Source organism: Penaeus monodon, unplaced genomic scaffold (assembly GCF_015228065.2).
Source record: "Penaeus monodon isolate SGIC_2016 unplaced genomic scaffold, NSTDA_Pmon_1 PmonScaffold_10302, whole genome shotgun sequence".
NCBI classification, from domain to species: domain Eukaryota; kingdom Metazoa; phylum Arthropoda; class Malacostraca; order Decapoda; family Penaeidae; genus Penaeus; species Penaeus monodon.
Window position 1 is genome coordinate 485 of NW_023638941.1, and position 9,153 is coordinate 9,637.

General features: G+C 40.8%; 1 long non-coding RNA gene and 1 pseudogene across 1 annotated transcript; both read left to right on the top strand.

Annotated features, from left to right (window-relative positions):
• Positions 1-247: 247 nt before the first annotated feature.
• LOC119568633 lies at positions 248-8,944 on the top strand (annotated as a pseudogene).
• On the top strand, positions 277-3,065 carry LOC119568632. The gene is made up of 3 exons (XR_005228099.1): positions 277-346; positions 1,422-1,423; positions 2,905-3,065. It is a non-coding gene; the product is annotated as an uncharacterized LOC119568632 (long non-coding RNA).
• Positions 8,945-9,153: the final 209 nt, after the last annotated feature.

Here is a 9,153-nt window from a genome sequence, read left to right on the forward strand (position 1 = left end):
GCAAGGGAATAAATCATAATCTAACACGAATCTTACATAATGTTTAACCTATATGAAAGCAATAAAATTCTAAAAGGCATACATTAAAAGTAAGTAATTGAATTCAGAGCCCAAAATATAGATGGATAACAAATTCAAACCATTGTTTTATACCTTTATAAGAAGTGTATTCTCGCCCCAGGATTCACGTAGTCGAGATCGGACAGCAAGAACGTTCCTCATCCCTCTTCGCCGCCACACCGTAAACATGAAGGCGTCAGGCACGGTATGTTCTCGATGTTGACGCCGATTATAGGCTTCTCTGGTGATTTTGAGTCGCTATGACGATGGAAGAGAGGAATATAATGTATGCGTCGTGCTTTTGTAGGAATTTGTGAAATATAAAGGAAAAAAACATGTTTTGAAAAGAAAGTTGAGTGTTCGTGGTATTCGGAGTAACGTGTTCGGAATGGTTATGATACTTGATTTCATGGATTACATGAAGCTGGTTATGCCGCTGTTAGTGTGCGAATATACAATTGGAAACAATAAGTTACCATCTCATGTGAAATTTAAGGACGGATGATAATTGAACTCGTGGATATTTACCGATGAAAATTGGGATCATTCGGTAAATGCGAGATTCCACGGAGGTCGGAACCATCCGTTTCAGTTAGATTGTATGGACATTTTAGGTGTTTTGCAGCAAAATGGCAAAGTGCTTTTATAATTAATTGTGCGATTATGACGAAGTCAAGTATTATTAAAAGATTTTATGAAACCTAGTTGAAACTGCCAGGCTGGCACTGAAAACCTACTATGGTTATCCTTAATCTATAAGTCAGACTCGTTTAAGATTTTTTTTTTTTTTTATTGCTGGGGGTGATAAGTCTTCATGGTAATTCGTGGTAATTTGTGCTTTTAATGTGAGGGTTCATGGCTTAGTTTGTGTTGGACTTTCTCTTATGGATGTGTCTACTTGTAAACTATAAATGTTATTGAGAGTAACGCACAGAGATAAAGGGAAATACCACTGCCATCTATTAAAGCGCAAGAAAATCATAAATAACACAGGACCTCATATTTTGCGAGATGACAAATATTGGCGTCAAGTCCACAACATCCTCGCACAGCTAGAGTTCTTAAAGTCACATCTTTTGTAAGTTGGCACGAAGTGCTTACAAAGATGGGGTACCCAAGGCTTTCCGCATCTTGGAATAAAAAGAAGTTAGGAAAGGTTAGGTTTTGGGTTTGCATGATAACTTCAACTCTGGAGGAGCATCGCTTTCAGTAACAAATACCAATATTACTGGATTTTGCAAGGTATACTTTCTATTCTCTCCAGAGAGAATGAATGTGTTATATATATATAAAGAAAGACCTTTTAGCTAGGTTCATATTTTTATTGGGTAAATATTTATTTATGATTTATGACTATCAAGATGTGTAAAATCAAAGGACACTCATATAAAGGGGGGGAAACAACTAAGCTGTTCAACAAAAAAACTATTAGGGTATATCTTTACAATGGAGATGTACTCGCCCGAGACTGGCCCCCAACTGTCACAAAATCTATTCTACAAAGTTACTGCAACTGTATCCATAAAGTAAAGATCAATAGTAATAGATATGAAGGGATATACCTGGACAATGATTGGCAGGATATCAAGCCTTACCTCCCCGTGCCTTGCAGAAAACAACTTGCCTTGGCAGTATCCCTGAATGAAGTCTTCACATTAGATCCTAGTCGTAATATGAAAAGGGCATGGTCTTTAATTCCTGATAGTATGGACACACTTGCCAAAGACTGGCCCTAACTTGACTGCACAAAATTTGTTCATTCTTTAGTTGCTCTGACTTGATGAACAGAAGGATGGTGTGCTCTGCCACCCTACACCCCCGGAATACATTGTTTTCACCTCATGATAAGAGCACTGGATGAATTTTGACTGAGCAGTGCTTTCCATGATCTTTTTCCTTATTGCATATATCGGGGAAATTACAAAGTGAGTCTAAGATAAAATTGATATAGAACAGAAATATATAAAAATGCAGAAATATGGCTAATGACCTCAGTAGACATACAATGGAAGACTGTGGGCTGATGCACCATCTTTCAAACACTTACAGGTATTCAATCAATCTCTAAAAAATCTACAGACATATATACCACCAAAAGTCCTTGATTATGGTCCACCATAAAAATTGATGCCCTTTTTTTCCTAAACTCTCGTGCATGTAATTACACCATGTTAATGAGAACTTTTAATTTGAACAAGAATACAAGTTATAAAATGTCAGTTTTAAAAGCTGGTGTTGATATATTGAAAAAAGGGCCATGTCAATGGTATATTTTCTACCAGCATTTTACTGCCATTCTACATCTTCCAACCATACTGCTGTTCTCTCATGTTTTTGGTGCACAATAAGTAGCTGAAATTAATTGGTCCTACAGCCAAGGCAAATTGGTAAACTAGCTGCATTACTCAAATAGTCTTTATATCCAGAATTTGCACATGTACCAAAATTAAGATAATCCATTGGTTAATTGAGTGATGTCTATGTAGTATGAAAAGTATGGGCCAAGGGGGAAAATTTTGGCTGCCATATAATGGATTAAGAGGAACACAAGAATACACAACACATTTGGGGGAAGATTGACTCGGGGGGGTCTTTGGGAAATGGGCTCATTTGCAGGATTTCAGCAGATTCACAAGGGTGAAGTGTGCCATCTTGAGCTATTCCAGGGAAAGGTCTCTCATTAGGAAAGATATGTCTATATACCGAAACTTGTTCCTACTCGCTTGTACCAGTTGTAGGAAGGTGAATAATAAAAAAAAAATTCCCTACTCGCCTGTACCAGTTGTAGGAAGGTGAATAAAATACAAAAAATTATATGTTACATCTCTGTATAAATTCCCTGAGGTGTCTTTGGAGTCTGCTCAACAAATAAATGACAGCCCTTTGGCAAGAAGCAGATGGGAAAACTTGTCTCCAGAGAAAGGGCTAATAGCATTGTAAAGAGGAGGCAAGGTGAAACTGAAAAAACACAGAAGTATTTGGTGGGCCATGCTTACAACCCCAACCCCCAAAGGGGGTCACTAAAGTAAGCCTAATATGGGATTTTGGCTTGGTAGCCAAGCAATGAGGGACCTGGACCTAAAAAGGTATGTCATCCCCTGTTCAGCGTAACTTCACCCTACCTTTCACTGAACTTTTTTTTTTTTCTTCCAGAACAAAACTTAAACTTTGGCCTTTCCAAAAACATTAATTTGCAGTTTTGTAATAGATTTTTCTTTCTCTGTTTGTAATAGATTTTTCATTCTCTGTTTGTAATAGATTTTTCATTCTCTGACATGTACAACTTTTTTGTAATGTAGCATTAATTTTAAATACAAATTATATGAATGAGTATCAGGAGTATATTTTAAGATTTACCTGCTTACTATAATAAATTTTGATTTTACTCGCACACCTGTAGCGATTCCTGCTTGATAGGAGTATAGCGTAATGTAGCACAGTATAATGTATAAAGTATTCAGTAATTTTTCCCATGAATTGATTTTATAGACTGAGGCAGATACAAAATGTGAGCTTGTTCATTTAATTTGTCTTGATTCACAGACTTTGGTGTGGATAAGATCTTTTGCTGGTATGGTGAATTTTCCTCTTTGGGCCAAAATTTTTTTTTTATTTTTATTTTATTTTTTATGCATCTTATGAATGAATGGGGTTTATGGATTCATAAATTTAGATTTTTTGTCGAAGATAATTAAAAGCTTTCACATATTAATGGAAATTTTTTCTTTACAGTTGAAGGGGTATAGCGTGATTGGGCGCAAGCTCCCATCAGAGCTCGTCCCCAAACCCAGCTTTACAAGATGCGAATCTTTGCTCCTGATTTTTGTAACTGCCAAGTCGTTTCTGGTACTTCCCTCTCAAGCTTAAGAAGATAAGAAGGCCAGCGGTGAGATTGTATCAATCACACAGGTGAGTTTTGGCATCTACAAACCTCAGAGCATATGGAAATGGTTACCCCACAAAAAAATAAAATAAATAAAAAATAAAATATATAATATTATATTATGTAAAACCATTTTGAAAATTGGTATGTCATTTAGTAATTATAAACTTTCTTTTATATAAAATTTTACTGCATTAATTTCTCAGGTCACTGAACGCACCCCAATGTTACCCAAGAACTTTGGCATCTGGCTTCGTTATGACTCCGTTCTGGGAACCCACAACATGTACGGGGAAATACCGGGATCTGACAGTATCGGGGCGCTGTTACCCAGTGCTACCGTGACAGGGGTTTTCCCGTCACCCGGCCGTGCCCACTCTGTGCAGGTTGTACAAGTGCATTTTAAGACCTATTTTTATTGTATCTGTGCAATACTTTCATTCTGATTCTATATTGAATGAATTTATTCTAATGCTCGGATGAAAACCCGCTGTGCACTTTTTTTTTATTATGGGAACTAGATTTGAGACTCAAGAGACTGTTTATTCCCTTAGATTATGCGTGTGGAAAGGGTGGCAAGCAGCAAGTTCCGCAGACCAGCCATCGTCCAGTACCACAACTCTAAGATCAAGTTCCCCTTCCTTCCCCCCCCCAAGAGGAAGAACATGAAGATGGACCGCATTACACCCAAGATCCCTGATTCCAACTTATTAAATATAATAAAAGGTCGGGTGGAATTAGGTTGTTTTACTAAAACCAAAAAAAGGCAGGGGTTGTGCACTTCTGACATGAAAAAAGCCTGATTGTAGAATGTAAAAAATATATAGGAATATTTTAATTTAATAAATACGGGATACATCTAAAGTGAGGAAGGCTTGATGGTAGCTAACATTGTCTACATTATATCAAAATGAGTTAACAAACTTTCTTCTTCAAATCGAACCAAGCTTCAGTATTTAATTAAAAGATTGCAAAAAAATTTATAGTATTTAAAGATTAAAAAAAACCATTTTGGGAATGTTTAATTTTTTTAAAAATTTATTTTTTGTTTTTTTCCTTGTAGAATTAGTGTTTATACTAGAGGGTTTTCACCCCCTAAACCCCCCCTATAGCGTACTTAAAATACTGTGATAATGATCTTAGATGTTGACATGGAAAAAAAATTTTTAAAGTGCAACCTACCATACCCTATCTGTACACATTCTAAACCTTTTCACTATCGTATCCCCCCTTCTAGTATGTATAATTTCAAAGTTTACCTCCCCTTTTAAACTTCTTTCACCACTTCCCCCCCCCCAATTTTCCCTTGCCCGTTTTTTCGGGGGGGGGTTTTGGAGGCGGAGACTGGGACCCAATGATGGGGAACCCCCAAACCCTTTGGGACTCACCCCTCGACTCAACTAATTTTGCATGGTTTTTTATTTTCCTTTCCCCCACTTTTCGTTTTTTCCAAACCCTTCTGCTATCCACCCCCAAAGGGTGTGGAGCCGTGCGAAAGGTAAAGGCGATTTGTGCCACCCTGAACTGCCTGGGGAGCCAGGGGCACGGATTCCCCTGATTTAGTTATCAGCCCTTACCCCTCAAGGGGCCCCTGAGGGGGGGACTGTTTTTTATCCCCAACAAAACCCGCTTACCAGGGCCAGTAATGAAAAACTTTCCCCACTATTGGGGGGCAATGAGGCTTGCCCCTTTTAAATACCCCAACGATGAAAACCCAAAAGATTCCCTGCCCAGGCCCCCCCTTTGACCACGGCTCCGAACACTAAATAACTACCCCCTCAATCCCTACAGTACAGTACCAATAATCAACCCTTAAGGAAATTTCCCTCTCCCAGCAATCTCAACTTCAACCCTCTACCCCCCCAAACCCCCCAACTAAACCCACCCCCCCCCTTATTAATATTTACGCCTTATCCCACCTCCCCATAACACTCCCTTTAAAACCCCACCCCTCTTCTTCACGCCCCGCCCTTTCGACTACCGCTTCTCTACAAAAATTTTGAAACCCTCTTCACGCACCCAAAGGGACCTTTTTTTCGTGATCCCTCCCACAGCCCCCTACTCTGAAAACCCCCCTTTCTTTTCCCAACAATGTCTCCAAAAAAAAAAGGTAAAGTTTTTTCCGTGGGCCCGACCCGACCGCTCCCGTCTTGTCCAGAACATCCAAAAACCAAGCTATAGCATTAACAAAACTAACGACCTATTGGAACCCCATCCTTGCAGAACCCCATCCAACCCACAATTTGCCCCGGGAACAGTTTCAATTCCCCGCAAATTGCCCAATCTATAAACAAAAATTGGGTCAGATTGTGGAGAAGATCCTTGCCTGTCTCAACTATGATGCAATCAGTAAAATCTACCCTTTCCCCTCAGAGGTCATCGAAAAAAACCCCCTAACATAGCCAAAATACTTCCAGGCATGCCTTCCCTTTTAAAAACGTCAAAATAGGAGGAGAATCCCTCCTGTTTCGTCCATCCCAACCTCCTCCCGCGTGCCAAAATTGTTGGCGTCCTGGGACCCCAGCCAAACATTGCCTTTTCCACAGCCAAATGCCCACTATGGCCCAACCGGGGCCTTTCCGTCGAACTCCTCCCCCAATCACGACATGTGCCAACTGTGGCGGCCCCCAAAATTATTTTATGGGGGTTGCCCCACCAAAAAAATTTAGTCTGAGGTGAAACTCTCAGATTCAAACTTATCACACTACTGAACCAACAAGGACACGTCGACGGGGTTTCTCCCTTACCCCTTCTCCGTAATTTGCTCATTCTACAATTCTCCAAACCCCACCCTCCCTCTTCACCTCCTACCTTCCCCAGCAAACTCTTTTCCCATCCAAAAATCCAACACTCCAACTCACTACAGATACTTAATCCCCACTACAATCCCACCCCTTTCCCCCTCTCCCTCCTCGCACTACCCGAAACAGCAAAAAAAACGTTCCCCCCCCTTTTCCCCCCTACCACACAATCACCTCCACCTTCCCTTTTTGTCCTATGCTTGAGACCCATCCTCTTTTCCCCCCCCCCCCACAAAAAACCCTTTTTATCCCCCAAAACTCCCGATCCAAATCAGAAGAAAAACCATTGAAAATATTCAAGATACCTAATGAAAAAATGATAACCTCCAAATCTTTCAACTCCTGCCCTTCCTACTCCCCCGTAAATGTGAACCATCCTCCTCCTAACGAATTCCCCCTACCCCCCTACTCCCACCCCCTCCCAACAAGCCCATCCCCCCCCGACCCCAACACCGCCCCATTAACCCCCCCACCATCCCCTCATCCCTTCCCCTCCCTCCTTACCACGTGAACCCTTATGTAACCATTAACTCTCATAAAGTCCATCCACCCCCAGACAATTTCCCAAACCCAACCTACTGCCGTGCCCCCTTTGGGAAAAAACTCATCCTCTGCTTTCCCCACCTATCCCCCCTTCACCCCTCCCAACCTATCAGACATCCCTTTCAGAATCCCACACTTTTTCTTCAACAACCCTTTCCCCAAAAGCATACATATCTCATCTAATCTAATCCTTTCCATACCCACCCTTACCCCTTTTCCCCACCAATTCCTTTGCCCGTTAGACAACTAAACACTAACTCAACCACCCTTTCCCCAACTTAATAAGTGCTACATGACCCTTTGATGTCTTGCCATTTATCTTGCTTTTAAAACCCTTAACCATTAACCCTTCACCCCTTCCTAAGGGGTTTTAAAGGGTGAAAGGGCCCCCATTTACCCGTTATAAACGCTAGGGAATCTGGCTTTTACTTCATCCATTACCCACTCCTCTCTTAGTACTACACTGCAGCCTTTTATTATTCCGCAGCACTACCAGTATACTTCACTCGACGCCACTCCTTTTCCCCAAAACCCGTCCACCTTACAAATCTTTACCCAGCCAATGGATTGATTTTTTTTTGACCCCCTCGACACATCTTTCTCTGTAAAAACCTCAATCAAAAAAGCTTAAAAAAAAGTAGGCAAAGTTTTCCTTCCCCACTCCCCATCGCTCCCGCCTTTTCCAGTTGGGACCCGAATCCAAGCTAAAGCTCACCAATCCCAATGACTTCAGGACAAACCCCCTTCCTGCCCCCGCCTATCCCTTCCTCAATACTTTTTACTGGAAACCCCTCCACTCCCCGACAAAAAGCCCTGCCAAAAGGATTTGGGCAGATTTTGGAACCTACTCGCGGACAATGATATGTACAAAGTTACACCATCCTCCCCAGAACCCACCGTAAGTCCCCCCCCTATTTCAAATTTCTTTCGGAGACATGACCCCCCTCATCGAGTTCATATTGGGGGAGTGTCCTGATCTTCCGCCGTATCAAACCCTTCCCCATCAATGTCAAAAATTTTTGGGCGTCTTGCCAAACACTGCCGCTCCATGTGCCCAATCTGGGCAGATCACAAACGCTGTGCCAATTGTAGTGGGGTTCCCCCCCCACAAGATTAATGGGTTGGCAACTCGGAGTCAAAAATTGGCCTCACTGTACTGGGCAACAGAAAGCAGGTCGACAAGGTTTTTTCTCATACACCTACTCCTGCACTAAATGATATATGCAAGTAAAAAGGGATAAATAGGCAACATAATTTTATCTTATAGGTGTTTATTTCATTATCATTTTTTTTTTTATTTGTTAAAAATTTCTAAGTTTTTTCTAGTGAGTGTAAGCGGGCAGCTGATAAACCCCATTCTGGCCCCTGATACGAAAGCATTACCAGGGAAAACCCGCCGGGCCCCGGGCATACAAACATAGCGCACTCGAGGGAAAACAACACTTCTGCCTATCTCGCTATTTTTTTTCCCCTTTTACATTTGGGTTTAAAGCACTTAAAAAAAAGAAAAGGAAACAACCACCACATTGTGGTTCACTGTATTTGACAGGGAAAACCCGAAATGTGTGTAAAATTTATATTCCCGTTGTAGATGTCTCTAATATTTAAAAATTTCATCCTTTTCAGCCCCTGTTCTTGTAGTTTAGTTATTCCATAATTCCCCTCATTGTAAAAGGGGGGAAAAAGAGACTTCAAAGGAAGATCCATGCTCGAACTTTTCGCCAATGATTCCAATATGTTGCATTAGAAAAAAAAGTACTTAAAATATTCATATTTCAAGCAAAATAAGTAAGAAAGATGTACAAATGTATATTAAGACACCAATTTGTAATTAATGTAGTAATTTGGGAATTTTATTTTAAATTT